The following is an 18,505-nucleotide window of genomic DNA, read 5'->3' as shown; positions in this document are numbered from 1 at the left end:
TTGTGAAAACCTCCTTTAAATCCCCAAACTGTTCTAACAGACAGAAAGGAACAGATTGAGCTTTCTAAAGAAACCAATGTAGATATGCTGGGAGCTCATCGATCAACCTAGATTTAAGAAAGACATGGAAAGAAAGACAGTTAATAGGACTTTTAAAAAGAACAGTACAGTCCTATAAGACTAGGATTTGTTGGTGTTGTTTAGTCATTTTCAGTTGTGCCAGGCTCTTTGTGACCCCATTTGGGGTTTCTTGGCAAAGACACTAGAGTGGCTTGCCATTTCCTTCTCCAACTCACTTGACAGATGGGAAAACAGGGTTAAGTGACTTGCCCAGAGTCACACAGCTAATAAGTATCTGAGGACCAATTTGAACTCATGTCTTCCAGACTCCAGGTCCTGGGCTGTAACCACTGAGTGATGTAGCTGCCCTAAGAAAAGGATTAGAAGCTTTAAAGGACTCAAACTCAATAGAAACTCAATAGAAACCTGGGCCACTAAACCATACATAAACATCTTTGTTGACCACATATTGACTTAGAAAACCACATATTAACATTATCTAGGTTCTACTGTATTTTTATTTGTTAAATATTTCCCAATTACATTTTAATCTGGTCCTGGAGTACTAGGGAGAGTTGTGGGTGGCAGGGGTGGGTAGGGTGTTTGGCTCCTCTGCCCTGAATCACCAAATGAGTTCAGGAGGAAAGCAAAGAGTGACCAAAAGGACTTTTTTTAGCTTTATAGAGGAAGACGAATGAATGAATGAACAAACAAGTATTTATTATGTGGTGCTCTAAACCCTGAAGGTACAAATACAAAAGAGACACAGTCCCTACCCCCAAGGAACTTACATCTTAATGGAAAGAGACTACCTCTATAGGGGAGTGGGCTGAGTGTGTCTATGAGTAAGATACTGTGAATGGTCAGGACAAGCACTTGAAGTTGCAATTTGCTCTATGGTGGAGAATGGTCTTCGGCCTGGTAAGGTCAGAAAAAAATAGTTAATAGGGAGATGAAAGTTAAGATAAAGGGGGAGTTAATAAGAGACTCTTTCAGTTGCTGTCCTTAATGAGTTTAGATCATCAGACAAGGACGTGCATCGTTGGGTACTAAAAAGAGCTGGCAGAGATGGACCCTCAGATGTTACCACCAATGTCAGTGATCTTTGGAAGATCAGGCAAAATGGGAGAGTTGCCTCAAGAACAGATCTGGGTAAATATTGTCCTGATTTGAGAAACAGAGATAAATTTGACTCTGATTTCTGGAAAAAATTCTAATTAGCAAAACTAGCAAATGCTTTGTGAGCACCTAAGAAAGGGAGCAAAGGTCACTAAAAAAATAGTGTAGTCTCGGTAAGAACAAGTCAGCTAGACCTACCTCAGTTCCTTTTCTGAAGATAGGGTATCTAAGTCTTAGATAAGGAGGTAGATCAGGGCAGCATTATAGGTATAGTTCTAGATATTAGAAAAGTATCGAACATTTGGTCTTGGGGACAAAAATGGAAGAGTTTTGAACTTTCTAAAGAAACCAATGTAGACATGCAGGGAATTCATCAATCAACTTAGGTTTAAGAAATTAATTTTAAATTTAAGAAAAAGGACAACTAAGTCAATCAATCACTCACTCAATATTTATTAAGCAACTACTATGAGCCAAGCCCTGTGCTAAGCACTGGTCAATTTGGAACTGGATAAATCATTAGATCCAAAGAGGAACCATTCACGAATTGATGTTAACTTGAAGGGAGATGTCTTACGTACTGCAGTATGAGCTAAATGGTGTCACGGTGTCACTGGAACTAGAGTCAAGAGGATCAAAGTTCAAATCCAGCCCTAGACATGTCTTAGCTGTGTGATCCTGGACAAGTCATTTAAATCTCTGGCTGCCTCAGTTCCCTTAATTTTGAAGTGGAAATAATAACAATAGCACCTACCTCTCAGGGTTATTGTGAAGATCAAATGGGACGATATTTGTAAAGCACTTAGCACAGTTCCTAGTGCACTGTAGGAGCTTAATAAATGTTTATTCCCTTCCTTTTCCTTTGCACCAAATGTCTTTCCTTGGTCCTAACTTTTCAGTATTGTTATTGATGATCTGAATGAAGGTATAAATGGCATGCTTATCAAAGTTGAAGATGGCACAAAGCTGAACAGGATAAAAAGTACATTAAGTGGTCAAAAAAAATCCAAAATAATTCTCTACAGGCTAGAACATTGGGGTGAATCCAGTCAGGTGGAATTTAATAGAAATACAACATTAAGTCTTACATTGCATTAAAAAAATCAATTCTACAAATCAAGGATAGATGAGGTCCTGGTTCATGAGAAGATCTAAGGTTGTTAGCTGACTACAAGTCAACAGCATGACCATGGCAGCCAAAATAGTTAAAGTGATAGGTTACATTGAGAAGAACATAATTTTTGGAACTAGGAAGGTGATTATCTCATTCTGTCTTGAAGTAAAAAAGACTTGAGTTTAAGTGCTGCCTTTGACAGATACTATCTGTTTCCATTATATTGTTATGTAGAGATACAGGGGACAGAGAGCTGGGCCCAGAGTCAGGAAGGCCTGAGTTCAAATCCCATCTTAGATACTTACTAGCTTGTGACCCTTGACAACTCACTTAACCTCTGTTTTCCTCAGTTTCTTTAACTGCAAAAATGGAGATAATAATAGAACCTATCTCCCAGGGTTGTTGTGAGGATTAAATGAGATAATATCTCTAAAGCACCTTTAGCTCAGTGCCTAACACATAATAAGCACTATATAAGTACTAGGTATCATAACTATTATATAAGCAAGGTACTTAACCTCTCAATTCCTCAGGCAACCCTCTAAGGTTACATGTTTCAAGGCATTTGATGACCTGAATCTTTGGGAGAGTTTATGCATTGGGAGTTCCCTAGATCAATAAATACATTGGTCCCAATAAAAATATAAATAAGATAATATAAATAAAAATATAAAATTTCCATATACACCCACATAAAATATAATAAAATAAGATACACAAAAATATAAATAAGATATGTAAAGCATAAATAAGATAAAACCACATATACTGCTTTGCCTCTCAGGGGCCAGAACAGCTATGAAATTAGTGAGTAGGAAAGGTGATGGGCACATGTATCCTTGCATCCTTCCTGTGTGTAACACTGATGGTTTGTATATTATCAATAAACCCTATAATTGGGTCAAGGAGTATAAATCTGTTTTTCCTTTCCCTGAGATTTGTAACTGGATTAACTCAAATCCATTTTACCTCCTTGCCCATCATGGAGGTTTTCCCCTGAATCTGTGTGTGTGTGTGTGTGTGTGTGTGTGTGTGTGGTTTTTGGCAAAGGTGCTGGGGAATGCACATTATCTTCTGCACACAGGTGAGGTTCGCTTTGCCAGAAACCCCAGGTTTGTAGAAAATGTCCTGGATTTAAAAGCCTCTGGGACGTTCAGTTTCCAAGAATGTATGTGTGTGCCCCCATTTTCCTTAATTAGAAGTTGGCCGTCACAGAACTGCTTCTCTTGATGTCATAGAGTTTTTCTGAGACTTGATGATTTAAGTGTTGTCTCTAAGCTACAGTTTTCCAAACTCACTTGGTTATAGAACACTTTGACCTTGAACAATCTTGAGAGAATATATAAATTCTGCTTTGTAAGTCCTGAGGGTATTTTTTAAAAATCTACTGGATCAGTGAGAAAAAAGGAGAGAGAATTAAGCTGAGTTTCACTTTTTTACATGGCCCCATAAAGTATTTTTGACACATAGAAATTTTCATACTTAGTATTCTAAAAAGGAGAATATCATTAGCAGTAGAATTTTCTGATGGGATGCCCATCAGTGGAGGCACCATGGAGCAGGGGATAGGGAGCTGAATGTGGCATCTGAGATGTGGATTTGAATCCTAATTCTTCCATTTATGACCTTTGTGGATTTAGTCAAGTCCCCTAATATATCTGGTCCTCAGTTTTCTCACCTAACAAAATGAGAAGGTTGGACGAAGTGACCTCTAAGTTTCCTTCCAGACCTAAATCTATGAACCTATGAGCTTGGTCACATCCATACAACACCAGACTTCTATGAGCTTGGTCACATCCATACAATACCAGATTTCCCAAGAACTTATGCATGGAAAACACTGGGAGAAAACCCTCACAGCTTGGTGGACAGTGCAACAGCACTGATACCAACTCATGATTTCTGTAGTGATGTAAGCTTCAGATAGTGCTTTCTTCAGAACAGCCCTGGGATATGTAATACCAGTGAGTAGTAGGATGATACCCATTTCACAGATGAAGAAACCTGAGCCTTAGAAAAATCAAGTGACTTATCCAGGGTCACAGCTAGAAAGTACTACAGCCAGGACTCAAACACAGATTTATTCCCAGTCCTGTGCATTGTCCATTAGACCACACTGCCTCTATAAACAACAGAGTTTCCATGTTGTTCCCTCACCCTGGTTACCCTCAGTATGCCTGTGGCATACAAACAGCCAGTCTCATAAACTTCAGTTATTCTGAATAGCAGTTGGCCATTCAGCACAAGGAAAGGGTATTTTGTTACTTATCCCAAGTGCTGGTTTCTAGTTATGCATTCTCTATCTAAAGATAACACAGATCTCACCAGGGAAAGACAGCTGGATTCTCTTCCCTAGGCTCCTTTATCATTGGAATCAGCTGTGTTCCAAGAATGCTCCAGCCAGAGTAGTTCAACATAGTTAATATGTAAGAACATTCATCTCGCTCTTGCAGCAGGAGGAGGAGGAGGGCCAGCAGGCAGGCTGGCAGGACAGCCCTGCTTAGCCTTAGAAGTAGGCTGAGTATCTAGAAGCTGTTGTTTAGCTATACCAAAGATGCTAGGTCTATTATCAATATTCTATTCTCTCTGCATTTTTCAGTGTTACATAAGCTCTGAGACCCTGTGTTTGTAGGCTACATTGATTCCTACATTTCGGCAAATATAGTCACGTTGAAAGTCGGCTTGCTCTATGGTGATCCACTGATCCCCAGTACAACAGGTACTCATGCAGTTTGGAGGAGCCGCTTCCCCATCTGTTAAATGGAGATAATAACAGCATCTACCTCCCAGGTTTGATGCAAGGACCAAATTGGATAATATTTGTAACAGTGCTTTCAGATTTGCAAAGCATTTTATAGATACTATCTCATTTGATTCTTACAACAACCCTGGGAGGGAGGGTGCTGTTATCATCCCCATTTTACAGTTAAGGAAACTGAGGCAGGTAGAGGTTGAGTGACTTGCCCAAGGTCACACAACTTATAAGTAAGCTATGATTTGAACTCAGGTTTTCTTGACTCTAGGCCTAGGGCTCTATCTAATGTGCCACCCAGCTGCTGAAATCTATTTTACAGGTGAGGAAACTGAGCCTCAGAGAGGTTAAATGATTTGCCTAAGGTCATACAGCTAGGAAGTGAAGAAAACCTGATTAAGAACCCTGTTCTCCTGGCTTCTTGACCAGTCCTCTTCCCAGTGCACCTCACTTTTAAAAAGGAACAGCAGGGCCATTCTAATGGCTATTCAATTCCATTCTAAATAGCACTGATAGACGTTTCCCCTAAACTGGGCAGATTTCTGTTCAGAGTATCACAAATAACTCAGCTCCTGCCTCTCCAGAGATACCAGAGGATCTTCTCTGAGAGCAAGGGTGCTAAAGGGGGCTCCCCGACCTTTCCCCCTGACCCTAATCATTGCCCTTCCTGTCTGTCCTGAAACAACCTGAAACAACTTCTGAACTTCCCACTGGGCCCTACTTGGCAACCCTGACATCCCTTCAAAATTTAAAATTTTGGGGAGAAAACTATAAAATTAATCGGGGCTGAGCTCCCAGAAGTGAGAGTGTAGCAATATCATTGTACATAGAATTAAAAAGAGACTACAATAATCTCTTTGGGGTGGTTTCAAAAAAATAGTTTTGTATTTGCTTGCTGCTTGCAACATATTATAGTCCAGAATTTGCACAGGACTTTGTAATCATCTCTTCCCTAGAAGACAAACATGGTTCTAGCCATATTTACTAGGGCAGGTATACACTAGTACCAAGGAGATCTAATAACACAGAATGGCCAACGTAGGTTAGAATTCCAAGCATTTTCCATTTCCCAAAGGAAAAGTAGAAAAGGATTTGAACAGAGTTCTCAAAAGAAAAGTTGTAAATATTAACAAACTATACAAGAGGTTTCAGATCAACGATAAGAAAAATGCAAATCAAAAATAACTCTGAAGTCTCACCCAGCAAATTGGCAAAGATGACAAAAGATGGAAACCTATTAATTTTGGAGCTGGGCAAAGACAGACACACAAATACACTGTTGTTGGTGGAGCTGTGAAGTGGTCCAGCCGTTCTGAAAGTATTTGGAGATTATTTTAAAAGTGACTAAAATGCCCGTGTTCTTTGACTCATTAATCCCATTGCTAGGCATATACCCCAACAAAGTCAAAGAAAGAGATTATTTTAAAAGTGACTAAAATGCCCATGTTCTTTGACTCATTAATCCCATTGCTAGGCATATACCCCAACAAAGTCAAAGAAAGAAAGGTCTGATAGACACAAAAATATCCATGGCAACACTTTTTGTGGTAGCAAAACTTGTTGTTGGGTCATTTCAGTCATGACCAACTCTCCACTGACCCCATTTGGGGTTTTGTTGGCAGACATACTGGAATGGTTTGCTATTTTCTTCCCCAGCTCATTTTACAGATGAGGAAACTGAGGTAAACAGAGTTAAGTGACTTGCCCAGGATCACACAGCTAGTGAATATCTGAGGTCAAATTTAAACTCAGGTCCTTCTGAATCCAAGACCAGTGCTCTATCCACTGCACCACCTAGCTGCCTACAGGAGCAAAACAACAACAAAAACTGGAAACAGTAGATGCTAAACAAAATGTGGTACATGAATTTGATAGAAAATGGTTGTACCATAAGAAAGGACAAATATAAAGGACTGAGAGAAGCATCCGAATACATATGTGAACTATACAGAGCCAAGCAAGAACCAGGAATATGGTATATAATGACTATCAAAAGTCAAAATAAAGAACAAAATATACTGTATAATTATTATGATCAAATTTAAGAAAAACACACCTCCCTTCATTGCAGAGCTGGGAGACCATGGATATTGCACATGCCAGTGCTGATATGCAGATTAATTTTGCTGAACTGCTAAAATAGCCTTTGTTCCAAGGATGGCAGAGGAAACAGTTGCCTAGCCTGAGCCTGCTGGAGAAGGATGGAAACGCCATCTTGCCACTGGTCCTGCCCAGAAAGGAGACAAACTGCATTTCATTCTCCTCCCTGCATCTCTCCCCTTGCCTGAGCTTACTACACTCTGAGGCTTGATGCCCTGAGAAGACTCCATCCTTAAGCCAAACCCCTAGGAATGTTGAGAACCTACCTGAAATCATTCCTCAATGATTAAACTCCCACGTGGTCATACTTTCACCCCACCCAGGGACTCTGAACCCCCAGCAGTCATTGTTCAAAGCCGGTTCTCCATACCACTCCCTTCTGCTCATCCCCCTCAAGCCAACCACTCATTCCCCAATGTCCCCCTCTAAAGCTATCTGCCACCCCCTCTGCTGTTGTGTTTGGAATGCCTCCTGCATAGACAACAAACTTGCTTTTATCTTAAACCTTTTTTCCTTTCCTACTCTTCCATATTCTTGCACTCATTGAGACCTGATTCTGATAGTCTCTTTTGTTGTAGTTTAGTCTTTTTTCAGTCCTGTCTAATTCTTCATGACCCCATTTGGGATTTTCTTTTTTGTTTCTTTGGTTAATTTTTAGGTTGGGTTTTTTTTTTTAATCTTTTTAAAATAATTTATTTATTTATTAGTTTTCAACATTCATTTACACAAGATTTTGAGCTCCACATTTTCTCCCCATCTCTCCCCTCAAACCCCTCAAGATGGCAAGCATACTGATTACTCCTTTCCCAGTCTGCCCTCTCATATTCCTCCCCTATCCCTAACCTTCCCCCTTACTTTCTTGTAGGGTAAGATGGATTTCTATACCCCATTGCCCGTATATCTTATTTTCCTGTTGCATGTAACAATAATTTTTTAACATTTGTTGTTTGGTTTTGTTTTTATTTTTTTGCTTTTTTTTTTGGAGGGGGGAGGGCAGGGCAATTGGGGTGAAGTGATTTACCCAAGGTCACACAGCTAGTAAGTGTTAAGTGTCTGAGGCTGGATTTGAACTCAGATTCTCCTGACTCCAGGGCCAGTACTCTATTCACTGTGCCACCTAGCTGCCCCTTAACATTTGTTTTTAAAACTTTGAGTTCCAGATTCTCTCCCTTCTTCCCTCCTCACGCAGCCTCACTGGGAAGACAAGCAATTCAATATAGGTTATACATGTGTAGTTACGCAAAATATGTCCATAGTAGTCATGTTGTGAAAGACTAGCTGTATTTCCCTCCATCCTATCCCACCCCCCATTTATTTTAATTTCTCTTTTGACCTTGTCCCTTTTCAAAAGTGTTTGCTTATTTGGGATTTTCTTGGCAGAGATACTGGAGTGTTTTGCCATTTCCTTCTCCAGCTCATTTTATAGATGAGGAAACTGAGGCAAACAGGGTTAAGTGACTTGCCCAGGGTCACCCAACTAGTGAGTGTCTGCAGCCAGATTTGACTCAGGAAGATGAGTCTTCCTGCCTCTAGACCCAGCACTTTATCCATCTAGCTGCCCCATGGTCTCTTTTCTGTTCCTCAAATGAAATACTCCCCCTCCTAACTCTAGGCATTTATGCTCATTATCTCCCATACCTGGAATTCTTCTTTCTTTATCTCTGACTCCTGGCTTCCCTGGCTTCCTTCAAGTCTCAGCTGAAATCCCACCTGCAAGAAGCCTTTTGTGATCCTCCTTAATGCTATTGCCTTCTCTCTATCAATTATCTCCAACACAGCTTTTTGCAAGTTGTCTGTTCCATAAGTCTGAAAGCTCCTCAAAAGCACGGGGCTGGGTTGTTTATTTTTTTTCTTTCCTTCTATTCCCAATGCTTAGCACAGTGCCTGGTACATAGTAAGTGGTTATCAAATGTTTGTTGACTGTTGACTAAACTAATTCATGATATAGAAACAAATCACATCAATAAAAATAAGACAATTTTTTTTAATTTCCACGTTTTAGATTCTGTTTCTGGACTCCTCCATTTCTAAAGAGAGGTTTAGCTAAAACAAAAGGGTACATGACAATAATTGCTGTTTGTCGTTCAGTCGTTTTTCAGTCTGACTCCTTGTGACCCCATTTGGGCTTTTCTTGGCAGAGATGCTGGAGTAGTTTTCCATTTCCTTCTCCAGCTCATTTTACAGGTGAGGAAACTGAGGCAAACAGGGTGAAGTAACTAGTCTAGGATCACACAGCTGGTAATATCTGAGGCAGGATTTGTACTCAGGTCTTCCTGACTCCAGGGCCAGCACTCTGTCTACCACATCACCTAACTCTCCAGGTAACTCTGAAGACAAAGCAAGACAACTTAGACCTACCTCTTAGCTGATTTATCATTAATATTGCCAGGTAACGACCAAACTCTTGACGGCCCCTGTTAGAAACCTTCTCTCAGAATCATAAGACCATAGACTGCGGGCAGAAGGAAGCTTAGACTCCATCTAGTCCAATGCTCTCCTTTTACAGATGAGGAAACTGAGGCCCAAGAATGTGAAGTGACTTGTCCAACACACAAGTATTAAGTATCAGGGCTGAGATTTTAATTCAGATCCTCAGACCTGCTTTCCTCAGAAATCCTATACTTTATCCTTTCCTTACCTCAGCAGATGACCTCACCTCTTATTTCATTGATAAAAATAAAGGCCATCTGATACTTCTTCTCACCCTGTCAAACCTGAGTTGTCCAACCTCTCTTCATTTTCCTCCATCCTCTCTTCCTTTACACCAGTTTCTGATAATGAGACAGGCCTTCTTCTCCTTGCCAAGGCCAAACTTTTATCCTGTATTCTCCTATCTCCTTTGGCAGATCTCTCTCTCATTTCTTTTCTTTTTCTCATCTACCATCTCTCCTTATCCACCAATCCCATTCCCATGTCTTCAAACAAGCCAACGTCTCCCCCTCCTTAACAAATCTGCCTTTGATCTGCCATTCCCCTCATGCTGTTGTCTGCATCTCTTTTCTCTTTTATAGGTAAACCCATAGAAAGGGGAATCTGTACTTATGGTCACCATTTCCCCACCTCCCACTCAGTTTTCAGACCTTGGACCCAAGAAACTTACAATTTAATAGGGGGAAAGACATTTGATTCCATAAACATTTATTAAGTACCTACTATATGCTGGGTATATACTATGAGCTAGGACCTGGACATCTATACAAATTAAAAAGGAAAATGTAATAGACACAAGAGTATCCCCAAATTCTATTGGAAATTACTTTTAGTTAGAGTTAGAGGAGCATAAAGAAAGGCTTTATGGAAGAAGGTAGTACCTGAGTTGAGCCTTGAAGGAAGGAAAGGAGAGGATTCCACAAAGGGAAATGAGGGAGGGGCGTTCATTCTAGATATGAGAGACACCAAGAGCAATGGTCCAGAGATGAATGGAAGGCAAGATGAGAATACGGGATGGAAAGTATTCCAAAGAGAGTACTTTGAGATAAGGCTGGAAACATAGGTTTGATTGAGAAAAAAACAAGGTCTTGAAACCTAGAATAAGAGGTTCTTACTTTATTTAGGCAGCAATGGGAAGTCACTGAAAGTCTTTAAGTCAAGGCATGGCATTATTAGAGTGGTGCATTAGGAAGATTAAAGCCAAAGCATGAAAAATAGATTGGAAATGAGATAGAAAGAAGACAAGAAGGCTGATTAGGAAACTGATATAATAGTCTGGGCTAGAAGAGGTGAAAAGAAGCAGTTAGACAGGGCATTAAGCAGAGAAGGAATATGAAAAATAATCTAAAGGGCTTGGCAAGTGACTGGATGTGGGAAATGAATTGAAAGGAGGAATCAAAGATAACCCTGATGTTACCAGTAATTCAGAGACTGGGAAGCTATTGGTACCAGCAATACAAATCGAGAAGGGTAGTAGGAGGAACAGGGCTGGGGGTGGGGGAATATATCAATGCCATAGCCAAAGGTTATATAGCCAAGTTGAAAGCAGATAACTGGTTCAGTTCCAAGAAGGAAAATGGGCTGTTTCCAGTGTTGGTAGATAGATCAGCTAACTTTTGTGCCCTTGGGTGGCTTGGATCTTTCCCAAAGACAGAGTCAGACTCAGGTGGGCCTCATGGATACTGATTGGGATTCCCAAGAAAAATTTCCCCGAGTGGGTGTCACTTCTTGAATATAATGAACAACAGGGAAACTGCTGGGAAATTTATAGGAGCATAAATGTAGATGTGGAAGGGACCTCAGAGGTTGTCTAGTCCAACCTACTCCTTTTCTAGACACTGAGGCTCATGGTGGTCAAGCATCTTGTCTAAGGTCACACAGGTAGTGAAGGTGAGAGACTTGAACCCAAGTCTTCTGACTTTAAGAGTCAGTGCAGAATAATATTGGGCCTCATTAAACAAGATGAAATTTTACATGTAATACACATAAAGTCTTCCACTTGGGTACAAAAAATCAGCTTCACAAGTTCATTATGACAAAGGTATAGCTAGACACTAGTTTGTCTAAAAAAGATCTGGAGGGGATTATTGGACTGCACATTGAATATCAATCATCAATGCGATATGGCCACCAAGATATCGAGTATGATCTGAGGCTACACAGTGAGAAAGGTCTGGTGTCCAAGACTAAGGAGAGGGTATTAATTACTTAATACTTTGCTCTACCCTAGTCAGTACATATCTGAGATTCCACATGCAGTTTTCATGATATGCTTTAGCAAAGATAAGCAAAAAGGGATTTAGACTAAGGCAAATAGGATGGTAAAGGGTCTTGGGCTTGTGCCACCTGAGGATTGGTGAAAAGAACTAAGTGCCTTAGAAAGGCAGTGTGGGTAGTAGACTATTGGACGTGAAGCTAAGGAGAACTGGGTTTAAAACTTGCCTCTGGCTTCTACTAGCTGTGTGAACACAGACAAAACACTTAACCCCTCTAGAACAAATTACATTATCTTCAAAACGGGAATCAATAAAACTTATGGCATGTACCTGATGGAGCTGTTGTTGGCCTTAATATGAGATAACACACATATGCCTCTTTAGAAAAGTCAGTTATTTTATAAATTGAAAAGAGGTGCAATTAGGCTTGATGTTACAATTAGAACCTGCCAAAAGTTCCATAGGATATCAAGAGGTGACTGGTTCCCCCTCCATTCTCTGGAGATCTTCAGGCAAAAACTAGATGAATTGTCAACAGTTGTGTTGCAAAAGGGAATCTTTTTCAAGTACAGGTTAGAATTTCCATCTTTGTGATTCCATGATCTTGTCAGGAAAAAAAAACATCTATAAAATGGGTATAATAACAATCAATAGATAACATTTATATGGCACTTATGTATATATATTATATATATAATATATATTATATACTTATGCTGAGCACTATGATAAGAACTTTACAATTATCTCATTTGATCCTCCTAAGAACTCTGGGAGGTAGGTGCTATTATTATACCCATTTTACAAATGAGGAAACTGAGGCCAAAAGGTTAAGTGACTTGGCCAGGCTCACACAGTTAGGACATATTGGAGGTCACGTTTGAACTCATCTCCTCCTGACTACAGGCTCTGTGCTCTATCTACTGCACCACCTATAACAGCTATAGTGCTTAATTCACGGAGTTGTAAAAATTCAATGAGATACTGAATGCTTTTTCTCAATCGTTATGCTTCTTGACCTCTCTACAGTCTTCAACACTGTTAATTATCATCTCCTGCACAGTCTTTCCTCTCTAGATTTTTCAAGACATTATTCTCCTTTTTGCTGGATTAAAAAAAAAACCGTGTTTTGTTTTTAGATTACAAATATTTCCAGATTACCCCTGATCTGATGAGAAGTCTCTTGTAAAGTAAAGCAATTATGCAAAGTTAACAATACAGTGATCTCATCTGGAAATACATGCAACATTCCACATCTGTAGCATCCCCCCAACCTCTCTATTTTTAAAAGTATGTTTTAATTAACAGAAATATATTTTCTCTCCCTCCCACATTCCATTCTGTGAAGGGAAGGGAGGGGGAAAGAAAAGCAAATGCCTTGAAACAAATATGCATAGTGAAGCAAAACAAGTATCTTCATTGGCTGTGTACAAAAATGTGTCTCATTCTTCACTCTAAATCCATCCTCTCTCTACAATGGAGAGCGTATTTCACCAACGGTTCTCTGGAATCATGAATGATCATTATAATGATCATAGTTCTTAAGCTTTCAGAGTTGTTTGTCTTAACAGTGTTGTTATTATATAAATTATTTCTCAAATTTATAATTGATCTTTTATACTTAGGTCTTGCATCCATTTGGATCTTTCCTTAAGATGGCAAATAGCATATACACAAAACTAAGAGCTACCATCATATGTAATGGAGATAAACTAGAATCCTTCCTAATAAATTCAAGGGTGGAACAAGGATGTCCATTTTCACCACTTTTATCTGAAGAGTACAAGAAATGTTGGTCACTTAAATAAGATAAGAAAAAGAAGTTGAAGACATAACCACAGATACAGGAGAAACAAAATTATCACTTTTGCATATTGATATGATGGTGTATTTAAAGAATCCTAAAGAGTCAACTAAAAAACACTTGAAACAATTAGTAACATCAGCAATTTGCAAGATATAAAATAAATCTGCACAATCATCAGCATTTTTATATAAAATCAATAAAACCCAGCAGGAAAAAGATGGAGAAATTTCATCTTTTAAAATAACAACTGTATAAAATACATGGGAGTCTACCTACCAAGATAAACACAAAAACTATATAAATACAATTGCAAGGTATTGTTTACAAATAAAGATCTAAATAATTGGAAAAATGTTAATTGCTCATGAGTGGGATGAGTCAATATAATAAAAATAACAATATTACACAATTAATTTACTTTTTCAATGCCATGCCATTCATACCACCAAAAGATTACTTAATGGAATCAGAAAAAAAGAATAACAAAATTCACATGGAAACAAAAAGGTCAAAAATCTCAAGGGTAATAATGAGGGAAAATGGAATAAAGGGAGCCTTCCATCACCAAATCGTAAACTATACTACAAAATTGTAATTCTCCAAAAAAAAATTGGTGCTGGTCAAAAAATAGTGGGATCCATCTATGGGACAGATTAGGTAGACAACATAAAGAAAAAATATTATCTTACTGTAGCTTGTTATTGTTGAGTTATTTCAATTATGTCCAAGTCTTCATGACCCCAGTTAGAGTTTTCTTTTTTGCTTTTTTTTTTTTGGAGGTGAAAAGGAAGGGCAAAGTAAATATTATGTGTCTGAGGCTGCATTTGAACTCAGGTCCTCCTGACTCCAGGGCCGATGCTCTACTCACTGCACCACCTAGCTACCCCAAGTTGGAGTTTTCTTGGCAAAGATACTGGAGTGATTGGAGTGATTTGCCATTTTCTTCTCCAGCTCATTTTATAGATAGAAAACTGAGGCAAACAGGGCTAAGTGACTTGCCTAGCTAGTAAGTGACTGAGGCTGGATTTGAACTCAAGAAGATTAGTCTTCCTGACTCTAGACTCAGCGTTCTACCCATTACATCCCCTAGCTGCCCTGTCTAGTAGCCTAGTATTTGATAGATGTAAAGGAAAAAAACCTACTGAGATAATAAGATACTATTTGATTTAACAAAAAAAATAAAAAATAAAACCCTGCTGGAAAATTGGACAGGATGGAAGAAATTAGATTTCGCTTTATATACCAAGATAAACTTCTTTGCTGGATTTCCATACATATCACACCCACTAACTATGGCTGACCTCCAAAGGTCTGTCCTTGGCCCTCTTCTCTTCTTCCACTATACTGTCTTTCTTGATTATCTCATCAATTCCCTTGAATTCAATTAATATCTCTATGCAGATGATTCTGTCAGAAGCAGTTATGTGGCACAGTGGATAGAATGACAATCCTGGAGTCAGGAAGCCCTGAATTCAAATCCAGTCTCAGATATTACTAGCTGTGTGACTCTGAGCAAGTCACTTGGCTTTTATCTGCCTCAGATTCCTCAACTGTAAAGTAGGGATGATATTAGTACCTACCTCCCAGGGTTGTTGTGAGGATCAAATAAGATAATATTTGTAAAGTGCTTAGCTCATAGTGATAACTTAACAAATGCTTGCTGACTGACCAATTAACTTGGCAAACCATAAATGTATGTTATTATCACTTGATATCATTATCTTTGAGGGCAGAGCCTACTTCGTTTTTGTCTTTGTGTTCCAAACACCTAGCACAATGCCTAATACATGATAGATCCTTAACAGATATTTACGGATTGATATAAAGTTGATCCAGGTGGTCCCAGGGTGCCCTGAAGCCTTTGGGATTCTGTAATCTAAACTTTCTATTCTCCCCAGTGCCTACCACTGTGCTCTGTTCACAGAAAGTCCTTAATCAGTATGTGTTGAATTGAGGTGAATTGAATTTATTCTCCAATTCCCCACACCATTGTTAGCTCCTAAAAGACAAGTAAAGAAGTAGTTTCAGGAACCAATGTCAGAGTTCACATGTTTTTCCAAAGGGTCCTAATTTACAACCAAAGATCCCTTTGGGCCGAGCCAAGGAGAACCCAGCTTCAAATGTGTTTCTAACCTGATATGTAGATATGTTTAAACCAGTGGCAAGAAATTCAACCCTGTGCTTTATTATTAAGCAATCAAACTCCTAGGCCTACACAATGAAATAGGGAGGGAGGTTACAAAGCCGCCCAAAGCGGTAGAGGACATTACATCGTCTCCATTAGATGGGTATTGGCATCCTATGGCCCATTCACTGTTTTCCCTCTAGACTCCTAACAGCAGAATTGAGAGCTCCAAGCAGGATGCAGAGTTAATGAGACCAGTCTTATGACCAATGAAATCTTTTCCACAGTTAAAGGTCCTCCATCATCACTCAAGATGCAATAAAGGCTGATAGCTATGCTATCTGGTGCTGAGACCCACACTTGCCAGGCTCTCTAAGGAGTAGCAAAGAGGCAATGGTTTTTAAAGCTGTCTCCCAGCAAAATATGGACAACTGAGAATGCTTCTTGTTGTGTAACTAACTGGGGTGATGAAGAAGCATCATCGTTGCATTCACAGCTGAATTATCTATCATTCTGTATCTGGGCCCATTTACCTCACCTTACCGGATCTCAGTTTCAGCATCTATGAATTAGATGTAGTGAAATTTACACTGCTTCACGAAGTCGTTGAAAGGAGAGGTGATTTGTAACCCTGGAGGTGTAATAGAAATATGAGTTATTTTTATGTTCAGAGAAAGAATTGTGTGGGTTCAGGACACAATGGTCAGAGCGCTAAGCCTGGAGTCAGGAAGATACGAGTTTGAATTCAGCCCCAACCACTCACTAGTTGCATCACCCTGGACAAATCACTTAATTTCTTTCTGCCTCAGTTTCCTCATTTGTAAAATGGGAATAGTAATACCACCTTCCTCCCAGAGTTGTGAGGATTAAATGAGATGATGACAACTGTAAAAGTGCTTAGCACAGTGTCTAACACCTTGTAAGTGGGATATAAATGTTGACTGCTGTTAAATATTTGTTGCCGTTGCTGTTGTTCAGTTGTTCTCAGTTGTGTCCAACTCTTTGTGGTTTTCTTTGGAAAGATATTGAAATGGTTTGCCAAAACCTTCTCTAGCTCATTTTACAGATAAGGAAACAGAGACAAACAGGGTTAAGTGACTTACCCAAGGTCACACAGCTAGTAAGTAGCTGAGGCCAGATTTGAATTCAGGAAGATAAGTCTTCCTGACTGTAGGCCTGGCACTCTAGCCACCACTCCACCTAGTTGCCCGTTCTTAGATATTAGAGAGCTTTTAACCTAATATTTTCATTTTATAGACTAGGAAACTAAGGTCTGGACAGTGAGATTGTATAGTGGATAGAGCACTGGGCTTAGAATCAGGAAGACCCATTCCATGAGGTCAAATGTAGACCCAGACACTTATTAGCTGTGTGACCCTGGGCAAGTCACTTAACCCTGTTTTCCCCAGATCCTCATATGTCAAATGAGCTGGAGAAGGAAATGGCAAATCACTCCAGTATCTTTGCCACAAAAACCCCAAATGGGATCATGTAGAGTCAGACACAACCAACTAAGGTCTAGAGAAAAGAAAGTGATTTTCCCAAAGTCATACAGGTAGTAAATAATAAAGGATTTCTATCCAGATCCTCTGTCTCCAATACAGCACTCTTCACTATCTACCAGACTACCTTCCTGATAGCTATTTGTATATGGGCTAGTAAAAAATCAAAGGAAAAAATAGAAAAGAAAAAACAGCAAGAGTCCCCTTCTTGTATGGCCTCCACTTTCCCCACACTAACCTCCTCCTTTTGCTTAGTCTTGTCTCTCCTTTTCTCGCCGTCTCTTGAGCTTGCCTGTCGGAGATGTAGAAGCATCTAACAAAATTTCATCGCATTGTATTTGGAGTAACCCAGGGTAGAGACAGGCTCACATAGTGTCAGAGCTGGAAAGGAACACAGCAGCCAACTCATACAACCTATCCCTAAACAAGAATCTAAGAAGTCGCTACCATGCATGTAGTGCTTCAAGTTTTACACAGCATCTTACAGATGTTATCTAACTGGGCATTCAGCCTTTGCTTTGAAGCGCTCCCCTGAGGGGCAGCCCACTCCTCCCAGTCCACTACACTTTGGGATCATTCGAATCATTGACAGGCTTTTCCTTGCATTGGCCTAGATTTGCCTCTTTGCAATTCTACCCAATGGCTCCTGAGGCCATGCCAAGCATGTCTACTCTGTTCCACAGCTGAAGATTCTAACATGCCCCTCCCTAAGCCTTAGCTTCTCAAAGCTAAACATGTCTATTTTCCTCCAATGATTCATACATGGCATAATCTTGGGGCCCTTCAATATGATGATTGCCTCCTGTCTGGGGACTCCCATCCTGAGGGATGCACTTTGAAGCTGCCTATAATTTCAAGAATGTGTCTGATACAAGTATGGTGACATTGAATTAAAAATGATTCCTTCTCTGTATCCAACAGGCATTGGGGAAGATGTCTGTGTATTAAACTGGTGCTATTGACCGACCCAGTGTGCTCAGTCAGAAGGTTTTCTATGCTGGAGGAACTAGGAGAGCCAGGGGTGTATATGACTCAATGAATACCTTAGCAGTGACACCTGTCTAGGGGAACGAGTGGGAGCCGCAGGTTGGCTGAGGAGGAGGTTGTGCAAGACTGTGCTAACAGCCCCACAATCAAGGCATCCATCAGAGCATCAGGGTCCAGGAGGAGCTCCAGGATCTGGCTCAGTCACCAAGGGTGGGCAGCCAGCATCTGCCTCATCATGGGGGAGGGCTGCCAGAAATCTTGGCTCTGTTCAGTCACAACAACAACACAGGAAG

General features: G+C 39.9%; 1 long non-coding RNA gene across 4 annotated transcripts in view; it reads right to left on the bottom strand.

The window, feature by feature from the left end:
• LOC138156137 (uncharacterized) overlaps positions 1 to 18,031 on the bottom strand; it is a 42,306-nt gene extending 24,275 nt beyond the window's left edge. For 3 of the 4 annotated variants that reach the window (XR_011167078.1, XR_011167080.1, XR_011167079.1), the window contains exons 1-2: positions 17,464 to 18,031; positions 16,267 to 16,354 (exon numbers count right to left, since the gene is read on the bottom strand). This is a non-coding gene — a long non-coding RNA (uncharacterized lncRNA). Of the gene's footprint in view, positions 1 to 16,261; positions 16,355 to 17,463 lie in introns of all 4 variants that reach the window. The other variant, XR_011167081.1, reaches the window with a different exon arrangement.
• Positions 18,032 to 18,505: the final 474 nt, after the last annotated feature.

The sequence above is a fragment of the Petaurus breviceps genome, unplaced genomic scaffold, assembly GCF_028583685.1.
Source record: "Petaurus breviceps papuanus isolate PSGF00001 unplaced genomic scaffold, PetGlider_PUasm1.0 98, whole genome shotgun sequence".
In the NCBI taxonomy this organism is placed as follows: Eukaryota; Metazoa; Chordata; class Mammalia; order Diprotodontia; family Petauridae; genus Petaurus; species Petaurus breviceps.
This window is presented reverse-complemented; position numbering and strand designations above follow the sequence as displayed.